Raw genomic sequence first — 15,333 nt, 5'->3', positions numbered from 1 at the left:
CTGCTGCTGTTGCATTGCCAGGGACCGGGTGAAAATCATGCTTTACGAAATGTCTCTTTGGGTTGAATGCGAACAGGCCAGGTGGATGTATAGGCCAGGTGGATGTATCCTGGATGACGTCACGCCTGTCAGCAGCATTTTGTTGAGCCTGATTTTATTGTTTCAGATCGGTGTAGATGTAAAAGTGTCTCAGTGGCTACATTGCAACAATGCTGATGGAAAAAAAGTAGCTCCTAAAACCTCAGCCTGTGGGTTTTTAGACTAAAGACAAGTCGTGGCAGTTATGTCCACATGTTCCCTTCACATACACAGGCCACAAATAATTATGGACCCAAATTTCTCCAGGTCCCCTTGAGAAACATCCTCCAGATATATTTAGGGCAAGAGCACAATGCTTCTAGCTTCCCCTACCTCAGTGGGAGTTGAGGGTACTCACTACCTCCCTGCTTTGAGGATCATCCCTACATAGAGAACACTGCCTAAACAGGGGCAAGGGAAATAAAAGTTTTGTTTTACAACTCTGATTCCTCTAGACAATGAGGCATAACTAGGAAGACAAGGCTCATTGACAAGGACGTGTTAAATTCATCAAGGACGGTGTAACCTGACATAGTGCAGATACCAGCAATGAAATAACAGGGGCCACTCAACCCACGGCCATCCAGCCTGAGTGATAATTGCACACAGGTCTGATTTATGAGCAAGGTAAAGCCTTTCATAGATATCTTTAAAAAAAAAAGGAAAGGTGAAAGAGGTTTAGAGCAGCTGGCAACAACTTAGCCCCATTTATGTTAAGTTGATAGGAAGGTTTCCTTGTAGGTTATTTAAAGTAGGGGGAGAAGAGTTTGACATTTTTAAGGTATCCAGGTTGAAGCCATATTGCTCTAGAGGCAAAAGGAATCAGGACTCATGGTAGAGGTGATATCTTTTCTTAGACGCCTAGATTTTTGCAACAAATGATTAAACCAACTAGATTTTTGCAATTAAAGAATTTTTTTTTGCAAAAATCTAGTTGGTCTAATAAAAGGTATCACCTCTGCAACAAGTCCTGATTCCTTTTGACAGTATTTAATTTATTCCACCCCTCTTCAGTTCCCCCTCCCTTTTTTTTTTTCTTTTTATTGCATTTGTTATGGTGAAAACAAACTTTCCTTCAGGGCTTTTGGAAGGAGAAGGTTATCTGCTCTGAATTGTCATCATAAGGAAAGCAGGGGGAAATACAATGTTGGATTCATTCAGGAACACGCATAAAATTCATTTCCCCTCTCTCTCCCCCCACTCCAGCCCACTGGCACAGTTAAGTTTGCAACCATGTGGGTGACCCTTTGGTGTTTGCTGTTGGACACCTCTTTATCTCCTCTGTATGTATTCAAAAGGAAATAATGACTGGAGAGAAAGCCAAACTAACACTTGTGGTAATTAAGATCATAATATAGGGGGTTTTTTTCTCTGCTCATTTACGCGCGCACACACACACACACACACACACAGCCCCCAGGTAAAATGCCTGGGAGAGAGAGAGACAGAAAGACACAGAGAGATTAAAGCCCTTAATCTCTTCTTTTACTAATTAACTGAACAACAGAAAAAGCATTGTTCAGAGTCTGCAGTGGGTTGATGACATTATTATATTATTGATGTGCTGGTGGTGAGTTAGTGAGACTTTAGGTTCTTTGGCTTTCTACTTATTTATCCTACTCCTCTTCTGGCTGCTTTCTGCAGTGGTTTGTAGACACTTTACAGTCCCCGGGGCCTTCTTTGTGTGTAAAATTCTGCAGGTTGGTAATAAATATGTCCCAGTGTGTCTGGGGTCTCATTTGCTTGGTGACTCTAGTTGTTCAATAATGAGAGGTGCAGGTAAATCCAGCACATTTGTGACCTGCTAGGATGTCACCGTCACTCGGCTATCAGCAAAAAACAAAGGTGACCTTTGAAAGCCACTCTGATTTATTATCCATCCTATCAGTCCATAAGCCGGGACTTCTCATGAATAAGAAGCACAGAGCATCCAGACCCATCATGTCTAAAAAAACCTAAGACTCTTCTGACCTCTGTAAATGGATTTAATTGCCTTAGTTCCATAAAGTTCTGTTTCTATGAGGCTTAGGCAGCTTAGACTTTAAATGACAAAGGCAGCTCTTTATGTCCCCTAAACAGGGAAAATTAGTAAAAGCTTATTTGGGTTAGAACGAAGTTTAATACAGTTAGAGCACTCATTCGCTGAGCATAGTAGCTGTCTCAACAGCGGGACTGCCTGAGAATGCCTTGTGAAGGATTTGTGTTGCACTTTTTAATTGATCCCTGCTAGGTTTTCTTTCCACAGCTGTGTAAACTCTGTCTGAGAGGAGTCCATCCAAAGTAAGTAACACCCAGGGAGCTGCACCGCTGTTACAAATCCCCATGTAAATCGCAAATACAATGCACATGCAACTTAAGAAATATGCTACTTTTTGAAGATACACTAGACTGGTTTTTTGCTTTCTGTTCCATTCATTCCAAACACTAGTGCTCTAGGAAAACGGTCTGCTAATATTTTAAACAAGTACTGCGAAATTAAGGAAGGTAAGGACAGGCACCAATGTTTTCTTTCTTTTGCATTTCACTTTGCGTTTCTTAATGGCATTTTCAAGATAAAAATCATACGAATTTGATAAAAATGTGTGCAGCTAGATACCAAAAATAAAAAGATTTTTCGCTATCAAATGGACTTTTCCATTTGATCTATTGCTCCAGATTTGCAAAAGTGGCCAGTGAACTTGGATGCCTCAAGTGTCAGGTACTGAACGTGCAACATCGTAAAAGGACTTAAGATTTAGGAGTTGCCATTACTCCTCCTTTTTCAGAAAATCAGGGCCTTCTAAAATCCATAAAATTAGGTACCCAGTGTTGATAGTTTTCCCAGGTTTGTTTTTTTTACTCATGTCTCAGTGAATAAAAACCATGCAGTCATGCTGTCTAGCAAGTAGCAAAGACAGGCAGGAGAAGTGATAACTAGAAATCAGTCTAAGTTGCTTATATGAACCATTGGTGATGTCCTCACAATCTTTAATTACTGTCACAGCTTCCCTGTGGAGCAGGGAAGTGCTGTTTATCTCCCCGGAGAGCTGAGAAGCAGGGAGATAAAGCATCAGATTTTCAAAGATAATCAGGTACCTAACTCCAACCCATGATCTACACCTGAAAGACTTCCTATACTCCCTTGCTGCTGGACCATCTTTAAATATGTGGACCGTTGTTAAGTATGTTTAAGTTTTCTTTTTTGCCATCCTGTGTCAGGCATTTGAACTAGACAATAGGAAGGTTAGATGAGGATGCAAAGGTAAAAAAGCATCTTTAAAATCAGCCTTATCTATTCAGTAACTTAGTCGAAGACCCACAGCTTTTAAAAGCACCGGTTTTTTGGCACTCAGAAGACACAGAACTGAGCATGCACAACATTAGAAGATGCTAAAGAAAAGCAGGCCCATATCAGTGTTTAAAGATGGGCATCCCAAATTCAACTCTGGTACTCAATGTACCCCCATGGATATGTCTGTGAACCTGAAGAAAGCCCCTACAGAAGTCACAGGTCTCGGGACAGGTATAAGTGTCCGTCTTTTGGTGGAAACTACAGGCTTGGGGTGATAGAGTCCCTTTTGAAAACCTGTGCCCAAGTGTGGTTGACTTCTTCCCATTTATTAAGTCTCTCGCACATACTGTTCCCAGGATTGCTTCTCTTTAGCCCCTTTTTCTGCACTAGTCCTGTTCCCTTGTTGCCAACGAGGACGTTTCTTCACAAACGATTTAGTAGAGATCTCGTTTAGGTTGTTCGGTGCAAATTTACTTCAGTCCAAAGTGAAGCTGAGAGTCACCGTGGCACTCAGTTATTATTATTATGCCTTGAATGCCAGCACGTGCACTCACCATCGATAAAGCATAGGCAGTGCAAGCATGAGTTTGCAGCCATAGACGTCAATGAAACTACACACAAGTGTACACTCACATAAGTCTTCTCCAGTGGGAGGCTGAGGAGCTGGTGCAGCTCCCATGGGACTCTTTCCGTGGAGAATGAGCGCTCCATTGAGGGCTGGATCAAGAAGCCGTCTCCCCTTAGAGTCAGTGGCAGAGGAGTTCTCCTGCAGAGGGCTATGGCCTTGCAAGGAGCTGCATGTGCATATCTGCAGTTCCTATAAATTGCTCTCAAACATGGTTTTACTGTGGATCGATTTGCTCCCCATTCCCTTTCTTCTCTTTGTGCCAGGTAGTTGACAGCGACAAGTCCCCAGCACCCACCCTTTGGTTTCTTTGAACGGAGAGAATGAAGAAAGGAATAGTTTCTCATGCAACCACAAGGTTTCCTCTGCCCCGCACTTTGAATTACTCGCTCTTTCTGGGCCTGGGGAAGCATCGTAGGAGGAGTTCACATTGTCTCTCCATAAGAGTAGGTTTCTCTGAAGTGTTTCTCACTGAGGTGGTAACGACCGGAAAACTTGTTTTCAGTCCCTAACTTACTTCCCCACACTTACTTTCTCTCTTTCTCTCTCTCTTGTCCCCTCCCTTAGAAGTAGACTTGCACCTACTTAACTGCTGCTACATCCACCTCTCCCCCCGCCACAACACACTCCAGAATTTACCCAGGATCTCTCACACGTGCAAGCTAAACAGGACAGGCTGGTAATACAGTTTGGTTTTTCTCATACCTTCAGCTGGTTAAATTGGAAATGTCAGTGGAGCAATGCCATTTTACACCAGCTGAGCAATAGCATTAGAGGTAGAGAAGGGTTACCAGTAGTAGTAGAGAAAGTTCTTTGGGTAAATCCGATATCTTTTATTAGACCAACTCAAATAGTTGGAAAAAAATCTTCTTAGCAAGCTTTTGGGTATAAATACCCGTCGTCAGGGTAATCAGATAGTAGTAGTCGGAAATACATGTTCTCTGCTCCAAGTTGCTCACAATTTCAGATATGCCTAGGATTATAGTCCTCATTATTTCTATTTGTGTAGATCAGCAGCGTGTTTGCTGCTGTACATATCTCTAAAATGCATATAGTTTCTGTCACAGAATTTACAGTTGTGATTCAAAGCCCATTGAAGTCAGTTAGTAGACTTATATTAACTAGTGAGCTTTGAATCGGGTCCTGTGACTACCCTTGCACACACACCCATGTGCGCGACTAGTCCCGGAGGAGTTAAATGTTCACACGTTCAAGCACGGGCTTAGACGTTTGCAGGATCAGAGCCTAAAAGAGAGAGACAGAAAAATCAGAATGTGCAAGAGGGCTGAAAAATGGAATAATTAAAGCCCTTTGAAAGATAATGGTGCTTTGTGAGGACAAAGGGGGGAACTTTCAGGGATTTGAAAGGGGACCGCAGCAGAACCTTTGATGACTTTGATATTATGGCATTAATAAATGATGTTTTTCTCATCTAATTATTAATAATGAATACAGATTATATTAAATTTTCTTTTATGTATGACTTGATGCTTTTTCACAAGGCCCAGGAAAGCCCCTTTGCCTCCTCACAGTGAGTGAACAGGAAGGATGTTCTGCTGCTAAATACACTAAGTACGAACATGATCATTAGCCATTGCATCCCCTAGTATCTTTACATCAGGGGATCATGGTGCCTGTTGGAAATGTATATTAAACCAATCTCTCAGCATCTATGTGAAATCAGCACTGCTTGTGCTTTTAGAGTATGGGAAACTGAGGAACAGGACGTCTTAAGCCAAAATTTTCTTCAAGTATGAGGTCAGAGTAGGTCCAAAAAAATTACAAAAATCTGAATTTGAAATAACTTCTGGTTTCTTGATTTTTATTTTTTTTTTATAATTTTTATCAAATATTTTCTGGCAACTTCCCATTTATCCTATCACGCTTTTGTAATGGGCAATAATATTTTGAAACGATGTTATCACCTTATTCACATAGCAGAATTTCCACCTCCCCCAAAAAGAAATTCATAATCTAAATGGTTATTTTATAAATGTGTTTTAAAAAAATCAGTAAAAAGGTATTTTAAACTGAACAAAGATAAAGGATAAAGATAAAACAGGGTTTGTTTGGGGTTTTTTGCAACGAAGCGATGTAAAAAGGAGGTATTTTTGACAGGAAAGAATTGTCATGCAATATATTTTGATCTGTTCGAAGGCCCCTGGCGCATAGTCATTGAAAGGCACCTCGGATCTGACCTCCAGTCCCAACAATAATGCCTCCTGCCTCCTGCCACTCTACACATGCATAGCAGGTGGTGCAATTTTGGGATTAGGTAACATATCCCAATCACACCCTTTTACTTGCCCGTGCCAGGTTAGCCTTGAAACATGATCCCAGGCTCTGCCTGTGCCCCCAAGTTGAAAGCCATGTGCCCTCAGTCCAGCATGACCAGGGCAATCCTCATCGAATTTTCAGCCACGGATCCAGGACTGCACTGGAAAACCAGGCTGGAGCCAGCAATCAGGTGTTTGTCAACACCAGCCCTGGGACAGCCCTGGACAGGCCACACATTTAGTTTAAGGCACCATAGAAACAGCATTATATGTGAACATTTTTATGATTGGTTTGCCATTTTATAGCACCTTTAATCGGGTGCGTGTAGGGCTCCCTTGCCATCTATGCTGCGATTAACACATAAATTGCAGCATAAGTGTAATGCATAGAGGGGGCCCTAAGTTCCTACTTGAGCCCCTCAAGTATTGTGTATCTGGCCTGAATCCCTTTGGACTAGATTTCTGAGCTTCTGAACATCTGCATCTCTTACTGTGTCCACTGAAATCACCCAAATTAGTAGATTTGTTTAGCTGCAGAGCCAGCAAGTGTCTTGCTACACGACCACTTGCCTCGACCATCAAGACCCTCCTTCTTCCTGCCAAGAGAAGAGCTTTTCTAATCACCATTGGTGGGGTGGATCAGATCATGCGTTATTCCCCTCCAGTCCTGCTGGAAAATGGAGCTGTCGTCAGGTGCTGTTCCTCCAATTCCACTCTTACTGTTAGTATGAGAGGTTAGACATAGGGCAGCTGTGAGCTAGAAAGCTTTCACGGGATACTTATACTTTAGGTAGCCACTTGCCTTGGTCTTACTGAAGGCTGGCTTGTGTTTTAGGTTTGTGTAATGAGATTATTTGTTTAAACTGGCAATTGCTTGGCTTAAGTATGAACCAGAGGTAAGCAAGTCATACACTGTGGGATCGCATCCATCACTGAAGTCAGTGTGAGGCTTTCAATTAACTTCAACAGGATTTGGATCAAGCTCTTACTGCACTAAAGCTCAAATTGGACCCAACTGAGGTCAGTCTGGCTTTAGCAAGACCAAGTTTGGCCCTGAATGCCAAATGCACAGAAGGTGGTTTCCCTATAGATAATAAACGTCACTCACCACGCGCAAGAGAGCAAAGTTATGATTGGGACATTCAGCAGAAAAGAACAGCCTAGGGAGTCACTTTTCCAGACCGGCAAGAAACCACACTGAAACAGTTAAAGCAGTTTTATAGCACTGTAGTGGCGATAAAACCGTATCTGCGTGCATGCAAATTTTCATAGGAGTGGGCTCCCTCTTTAATGCAAGCCACATTGAAAAGTGTGCACAAAGGAACCCCACTCCGAGGAAAGACAACTGGAACAAATGATATGCATTCAGACTTGTTAAACTGAATTGGCAGAAGAAATAGTCCTAGTAACCTGAGCATTACAGCAGCACTGGTATAGTTAAGGTTATGTCAGCTTTTCCATTTGAAACCCCTGCTTTCAGAGGTGTATATCTGCAGTAAAAATTCACTGCAGGCTGAAACTTGACAAGCTGTGCAGGGTCTCATCTCAGGAGAAAAAAAATTATTTTTACAAAATTGGAAAAGGAAAAGAAAAAAAAGCTATTTGGCTTTAAGGTACAAGAGCACAAACAAAAATAGCAGGGCTTGGTCTTTGATGCCTGTGTTCAAAACTGGCTTTGTGTCTTTAAGTGTGTAACATGCAAATGCGTGATGAAGTCTTTGCTCCAGAGAAGGAATTAATCTCTGCACTATTAAAGAAAATGAAGCATTTATTTATTGCCCATTTGATGCTTATTGACCGCAGAGCCTGAAGTGTTTTGATCTGTGTCGGGTCGCACTCATAAAAAGAGCGTAGGGAGATTAGCAGAGAACGAAGCTCCCAGTAGATAAGATCCCACTGGGCAGGTCTAGAAGGGCGACGAAAAGGAGGAAGTGGTTGGAGTAGAGCGGGGATGTGAAAGCTGCATCTGACGGCCACCGACTGCCTAAGTGTTCTTGGTCTAGGCACTTAACCTTTCCCTATCTCATCTGCAGCATGATGATGCAGCAAAGCAGGTGCAGTTCTGGGCTCAGTCCTGTTTGCATACCAGCTTCCTGCCTGTGTAGCATGGTTAGCCTAACTGGCGTTGCCCCTGATTCATATCAGTATAAATGAGAAAAGAACCAAGATCCTATGTTACCTTGCTCCCAGTCTTGAGGTAATCAGCGGGTAAATTAATGTTTGGTAAATGCTTTGAGTTTCTTGGTTGAAAGGCATTATGGAAGTACCAGGTAAAACTGATTTATTTGACCTCATTCTGAGCCCAAGGAGGCAGAGGTCAGAGAGCTTCCTGAAGGCGCTGTGGGTTGTATGCACCTTACTGAGTCGTGACGATTATTAATATAGCTCTTCCAGACCCGCAGGGGAGAACGAGCATTTAGAATTGCAAAATGTTTGAAAATACTGTTTGGAGTTTGATGATGGCTCACTCCTGGCTGAATCATGTTTTCATGCTGCAGTTGAGCTCCCAGTTGGGAACGAATTCCGGTTTGGAAAGCTTCTTCCATTAGTGGTTTTCAAATCGCATGTCTCCATTTTAAGTGATGGCCCGGGGGCTCTGAACTGTATTTGTCAACTCTGATTTGCTAGCCACCGTGGGCCACTGATTAATTTGCAAGGAGCAAAGATCCAGGTAATTCTTTTCCTTTAAAGTACCTGTTCCCTAGAACTTGAGCATTCAATAATGTGCCAGCCTCCGGAGATATCTCTTCCCCTCCTTTTTACATTTTCTGTGCTTTGCATTATCATTTGCCAGGTAAATTGTGACACACTATTAATCTCAACCCAGAGCAGTGTGTGACCCTCTTGAGCTAAAAAAATCCCCGAATAAAACCACAATATCCTTAGGTGGAAACGCTGGGGCTGTATGTGGAGGGGGGCCAGGGCAGGCAACATCTTTGAGGCTGCACTTCATTGATCAAGGGGCTCCTGCCATTGCAAAGTAAGTGTTGTAATATGGACAGAAGAGATTGATGCTCCTGGTTAGCAGATGTGAACCACACTGTACCGTTTAAAGCCACTCACCAGGCATACCCAAGTGCTGCCACCATAGTGGTTTTATTCAAGAAACAAGGGAACACTCCCTCGTGTATCTAACAGCAGGACGAAGTCCTTAGGACCCATGGATAGCAGTAAAGCTGATGTGACAGACAGTTATGGCATAGAAGGAGCCTTTGATCTAGGAAGGATTTATACGAAAGACTGTCACACTTCCTTAAGAGTCAATTGGGTTAAGCCTTTGAGGACAGCAAGCCTAAGTCTGCATGCCCTACATAGGCATTCATTTTGCTGGCAGTTTGGAAAATGGCCAGCCTCGAAGGGTTAACAGTTTTGTTTGCTTGCTTTTCATTCCCATCTTTGGGTATTTACACAAAAGAGCCAAGTGTATCTGGGGTATCTGGTCTTGCCTCTTAGGTCAGTGATTATCATCAACTTAAAGTCCATGCATACAGGGTCCCCGTCTCCTAATGCTTCAAGCCTGGGAATGAGAGTCCGGGGACTCAGGAACCAGTCCAGTTTACTTTGTGATCTTGGGCAAGATACTTGACGGGTCTGGGCCTGGCTTCCCCACAACCACAGTGGGAATAACAACAGCTACACTCCCCCACTTTGTAAAGCACCTTGAGACCCTCAGATAATAAGATATGAGGAGAGACTGATGGGGCTAGGCACGTTCAGCTTGTGGAAAAGGCACTTAAGAGAGGACATGATAGCAGTCTTCAAATACTTGAGGGGCTGCCATAAAAAGAGGGAAAGCTCCTTTTCTCTCTTGCTGCAGAAAGGAGGACATGGACCAAGGGTTTGAAGTTGCAGCACAGTAAATTTAGATTGAATACCTGAAAAAACATTTTCACTGTGAGAACAGTAAATCAGTGGAATAGATGCCTAGGGAAGCTGTGCACTCTCCATCACTCAAGGTGTTCAAGAAGAGGTTGGACAGCCACTAGTCAGGGATGATATAGCCATAGCTATGCCTGGTTTCTACCATGGGTGTTTCCCATGCTTCTGGGCTTTGCTGGTTGCTGCTCCCACCCCGACCGTCTTCCCTTTTTCCTGTTATATGTATCAGGGTGTTTCTAAGCCTTCCCAGAGGCATTGGGGGTTGGCTACAGCCAAGGCTGGGTACTTCAACTGGTTCAGCTGGGGATTCTCCTGCTAGGAGCAAAGCCAGAGGTTTCTGGCTAGAGGGTCTTGTCTCTCTACTTTGGGTCAGGTTGATGGCCACATTTGGGGTCAGGAAGGAATTTTACTCCTTGGTCAGATTGGTGCAGACTAGGGGGGTTGCCTTCCTTTGTAGCTGGGTGTGTGACCCTTTACCTGGGACCTCTGGAGCATATATTGACATCGTTTTATAGAAGCAGGACATTGGGTGTCGTGTTTTCCCTGCTTTACTTGTGGCAGGTTAGGGTGTTAGGTCAGTGTTGTATCAGGGCTGCGGGTAGAGTTTAAATTATGCTTATATAGGAGAGTTTAGATAGGGATGATCCTGTCTCAGGCAGGGGGTTGACTTAGATGACCTCTGGAGGTCGCTTCCATCCCTACTTCCCTATGATAAAAATGCAAAGTATTATTATTATGCAGGCACAATATTCTGATGGCAAGTCCAAAGCATAGCTCCTGGAGCCTTCTTGCCAACTTTAAAAAATGTATTCATTTTTGTGTAAATTAGAGGTGCCCTAAGGTTCCTGAGGTATTGTTAACGAAGCCCCCAGCATTACAAAGTTTGGGCTCCCTTGTTGTAATGTATCCATGAGGTCCTTTGTGGGAAGATTTCATGGGAGATCTTTTCTCTTCCCATTTTACAATTAAACCTACTAAAGAGCAAAGACGTGGAACACAAAAGAACCTGTTTAAATCATACGAGCGTGTGACAGAGATGGATGAAAGCCAGGCATTTAATACAATACATTCCCGTTTATAAAATGTCAGCTCGTGTAGACATCCCAAGGTACCAGAAACTTTGAAAGGCCTTATACAGCAACTCCCTTTGAGGCAGCATTGAAAAACAGGGAACTATCTTACTTTGAGCATTTAAGCCTGATTCTGCCACCTTTACTCCTGTTTAATAGGGTCTCAGCAAGCAGTCTCACAACTAAGACTCTGCTCAGCCTAAGAAGACAAAATTGAGCTTTTGGCAGTTGCCTCCTATACAGTACATCCTCGCTTATCCGAATGGCAAGCCAGTCTCCACCATGATGATTTGACACTATCACACATCCTGATAGTTACCAACAGCGAACAAACTGGCAGGAAGATGCAAGAGGAAGGTAGTAGCAGTGCAAGAGAAACTACATTTTATTATTCAGCTGAAGTCTGGGACCTCAGATAGCATCAGAAGGGATGGTATGAAGGTGAAAGAAAAGAAATGGCTGCACTTCTCATGGACCATGTTACACTTTCACTTATCTAAACGGACTCAGGTGGTCAAGCAGCTTTTTGGCACATGCTTTGCAAAGGGGGTTGGATAGTCAATGATATACTGTAGTTTCTAGTCAGTGCCTGGGAACTGAGTTGTAGGGCCTGTTAGACATGGCAATCAAATAGGCAAAAGGCTGTGAACCTTGTAACCTGCTTCTCTTAACCACCTTTCTGCAAGGGGCTAGCTGGGCCTGTAACTACAGACAGGTAATACCTGTATTTTCTAAATGTCCTGTAACTTCTGGCCTGGATCTGTGCTTTTTCTTATTATTCCACAGCCCTGCAGACACAGAATCCATTCTTGCCTCTACTATGGAGCCCTTATTTAGCCTTTGGGCAAATCATATTATCTCACGGTGCTTCATTTCCCCTGTCTTTTAAAGGGACATAGTATACAGGCAAGAACCTGTCTCTCAGGGGTTTACAGGTGTAGTAAAACAATGTTAGAAAGCCTTTTGGAGTCATCAGAAATAGAGGTGCTGCATATATGAACATGCACTTTTCTATGCACATAATTCTTATTGCTGTTGATGGGTGTTGTGTGTGGGCACAGGCAATGAGATGAAGCTTTGTATCATCATAGGTATAATTCCCAATCATTCAGCCATGGCAGCCCTGGAATTGGACTTGGGATCCTCCTACACAAGCAGAGAATTGAGCTTTGTAACCTGGTTCAAAGAAAGTTGAGGTGGCAACACATGCCTCATTAGCACAACAGCAATGGTAGTGGGCTTGGAATCCAATAAATAAAGCAACGCGCAAAGCCTTGGCGTGCTTCATAAGCAACACACACAACTGGAAAATCAATGCTTTTGAAACATGAGGTGGCAATGGGAAAAACACAGCGCCGAAGTGGTGTGATCAGATGATTTAGTTATAGCTATAAATCTAGCTGAGGTGTCGCAGCGGCTTGATGGGACTCAGAGAATTTCATAAGACTCTCGGCATACAGCCTTTTGCATTAATCATGTCTGGGGGCGATACGTGCATGGGGGAGGAGCATCAGTGACTTTCTAGAAAGGCTTGTGTCAGCCAATATTGGGAGTGGTAAAACAGGAGCTTAGAGATGGTTATAACCTGATGGCCAAAGTTTTCATTATACAAATACCTACTTTTTTCTAGATATTTATATGCAAAAATGTCTCCCTGGACTGAAAATAGAGAGATTACCTTGGTTTCAAATTCATCTGACCCTTTTTTATAGCCCAGGCTTTATGGGGGAGTTGCACATCACACTGCCCAATCCAAAATTGTTTCCCATACAGTAGTTTTTGAAATTGTTTTTAAGCCTGGCTTTAATAATAGGACTGCTATCACCTCCTTTGGAGGCCTGTACCACAGTCTAGTACAGCTCACCCCTTCTTGATAATCAGTCAGAAATGTTGAGATTATTCCTGTGTGCATTATTTTAAACAACTCCTTGCCCTTCAAAATGTAAAGGAAGTCCAGGATATGAAGGTATCACGGATATCCCTGGACTAGCACTACCAATATATTACTTTATCCGAACTATGCACATTCACCTCCCGATATCCTTCCTTATTAGCACCCCCTGATCATTTCTGCTGCTCTTGTTTTAATTATACCTTTCCTGCACATTGCTAATACTGCAGATCAGTGCAGGTTGATACTGTTTCAGATGTGCTGTGAACATCTAGGACCCCCCGGCACATGTTACACTTAAGACGTGATTAATCAGTTAATTGTGTCGTAAGTAATAACATGGCCACAGATCAATGCAGTTAATGGCAAAATAAAATAAGGACTAAGCCATAAAGTTATTAGGCATATTTTGTGTAATAACTTTGTGGCTGGTTACCATCACACCTTCAATTGCATGTGTGGCTAGGCATCAGCTGATTGGGGCTCCCAAACTTGAGTGTGTTCCTGAGCCTGGGCTCCCCCTGCACGAGCGGCATGGCATGACTGGGACCCGATACCCGATCCTGCAGTTGCACGTCCTGCCATGCATGTGTGGCATAGCATGATTGTTGGGATTGTGCATCAGATCCCATCATGCCTTTAAGCAAATATCTGCCAGGGGCCCTAGAGAGCACAAGATCAAGTAAATGCTAAAGAGGTTCAGCCACAATGTGGAATTCACTTTATATTTACTTATATAAAAAAAAAGGCAGACCTATGATCAATACTGAGAGGTGGTAAGTGAGAGAATGCATAGCAGACCTTAGAGATACAGCTGAATGTAGACTGAATTAAAGGCATCCATAACACTTCTGATACGCAAATGAAACTTGAAACGAGATGTTAACTCAAAGGGTAATAGCTTCCAGCCAGAATCTGCTGTAGGCTACCAGACCACCCATCCCTCCCTCATCAGTAAGGTCAAAACAAATACAGGATTTGACACTTAGGCAGTTATTTGCATGGGCAAGATTGACAAGATTCTGTTGAATCACTAGCAGGTATTTCCAAAAATCTGTTGATTGTCACAATTTTTAATAATAGAAATAATTATGTCGTTCCTGTCCTTGTAGGATCTCAAAGCAATTAGTGAACCAAGCCTCATGGCACCCCTGTGAGTCAAATAAGTATAATTATCCCCATTTTACAAAGAAGAAAATGAGGCAGAGGTCAGATAAATGACTACCCTGAGGTCACACAGGCATTATGTGACAGCATGAGGAATAGAATTTACCTCTCCCTACTCCCAGTCTCTTGTTCCAGCCACTAGACCATGTTCTTTCCAAAAACCATCACAGGCACATTCAGGATGCTTGAATAATATTGATTTCAGTATAAATAGGAAGCCTCAATGCTTTTAATAAAATGAGTCCAGGTCCTGCTTTTGTACCTGACTTCACTAGTTGATGATGGCTCAGTAGGAGAAACACATGGTTTCTTGTGTTTACACCTACAGATCTCATAGGAACACCTTGAAAGTTAAGCACCCAGGTATGGGATTTGCATACACTAATGCCCAGCTGTGCATGCAAATGCAGGTGTTGCAAGTATGGGTGCAGATTTTGCAAGGCAACTGAAGTGACTGTCTTTGAAAATGTGCTTCTGTTTTCTGAGCTTATGCAGGTTTGACCATTTGAAAACTTTTATTTTCATTTTTGTCTTTAGGATTTCAGTTTGTACAGCCAAAAAATTGACATTCTTTTTTTCAGACAAAATTCTCACTGACTTCATAGTCTCAAAATACCATACATCACACCATTGACCTCCAAAGGACTTTCACCGCATTAAGGAATGAGTTGCAATTGAGAATTGTCCTGACCACTATAGGCTGTATATTAAACTTAGTTTTCAACCTTGAAGCATTTTCATCAGTCCACGGTCAAACTTCCTCTGATCTACCCTGAGATAAAACATCAGCAATTATCCCCAGACATTAACCCATCACAGAAAACTGAATAAGCTCTTTAATTTATATAGTTCTCTAAACATTGCCAAGGTATTAATTCATGTTGACTTCACTATCTGTGTTGGAAACCAGTTCCTATATTCACTCTGCTTGTCACAAAAATGGACCCTCCTCAATTTATTTTTACCTCTTCATTTGAGTCTCTGTTACCTAATGAATCCAGTGATCTCGTATAGGTCGTACCTCTCTTGTAGCTATTTTGTCCCCACCTTTTTTGACTGTAGCATTGATCTAAAGG

At 42.6% G+C, this 15,333-nt stretch overlaps 1 protein-coding gene across 1 annotated transcript in view; it reads left to right on the top strand.

Moving 5' to 3' along the window:
• The window catches only part of TENM4 (teneurin transmembrane protein 4), a 520,289-nt gene that overhangs the window by 217,337 nt on the left and 287,619 nt on the right, over positions 1–15,333 (top strand).

This window comes from Alligator sinensis, unplaced genomic scaffold (genome assembly GCF_000455745.1).
Source record: "Alligator sinensis unplaced genomic scaffold, ASM45574v1 scaffold1089_1, whole genome shotgun sequence".
NCBI lineage: Eukaryota > Metazoa > Chordata > Crocodylia > Alligatoridae > Alligator > Alligator sinensis.
This window is presented reverse-complemented; position numbering and strand designations above follow the sequence as displayed.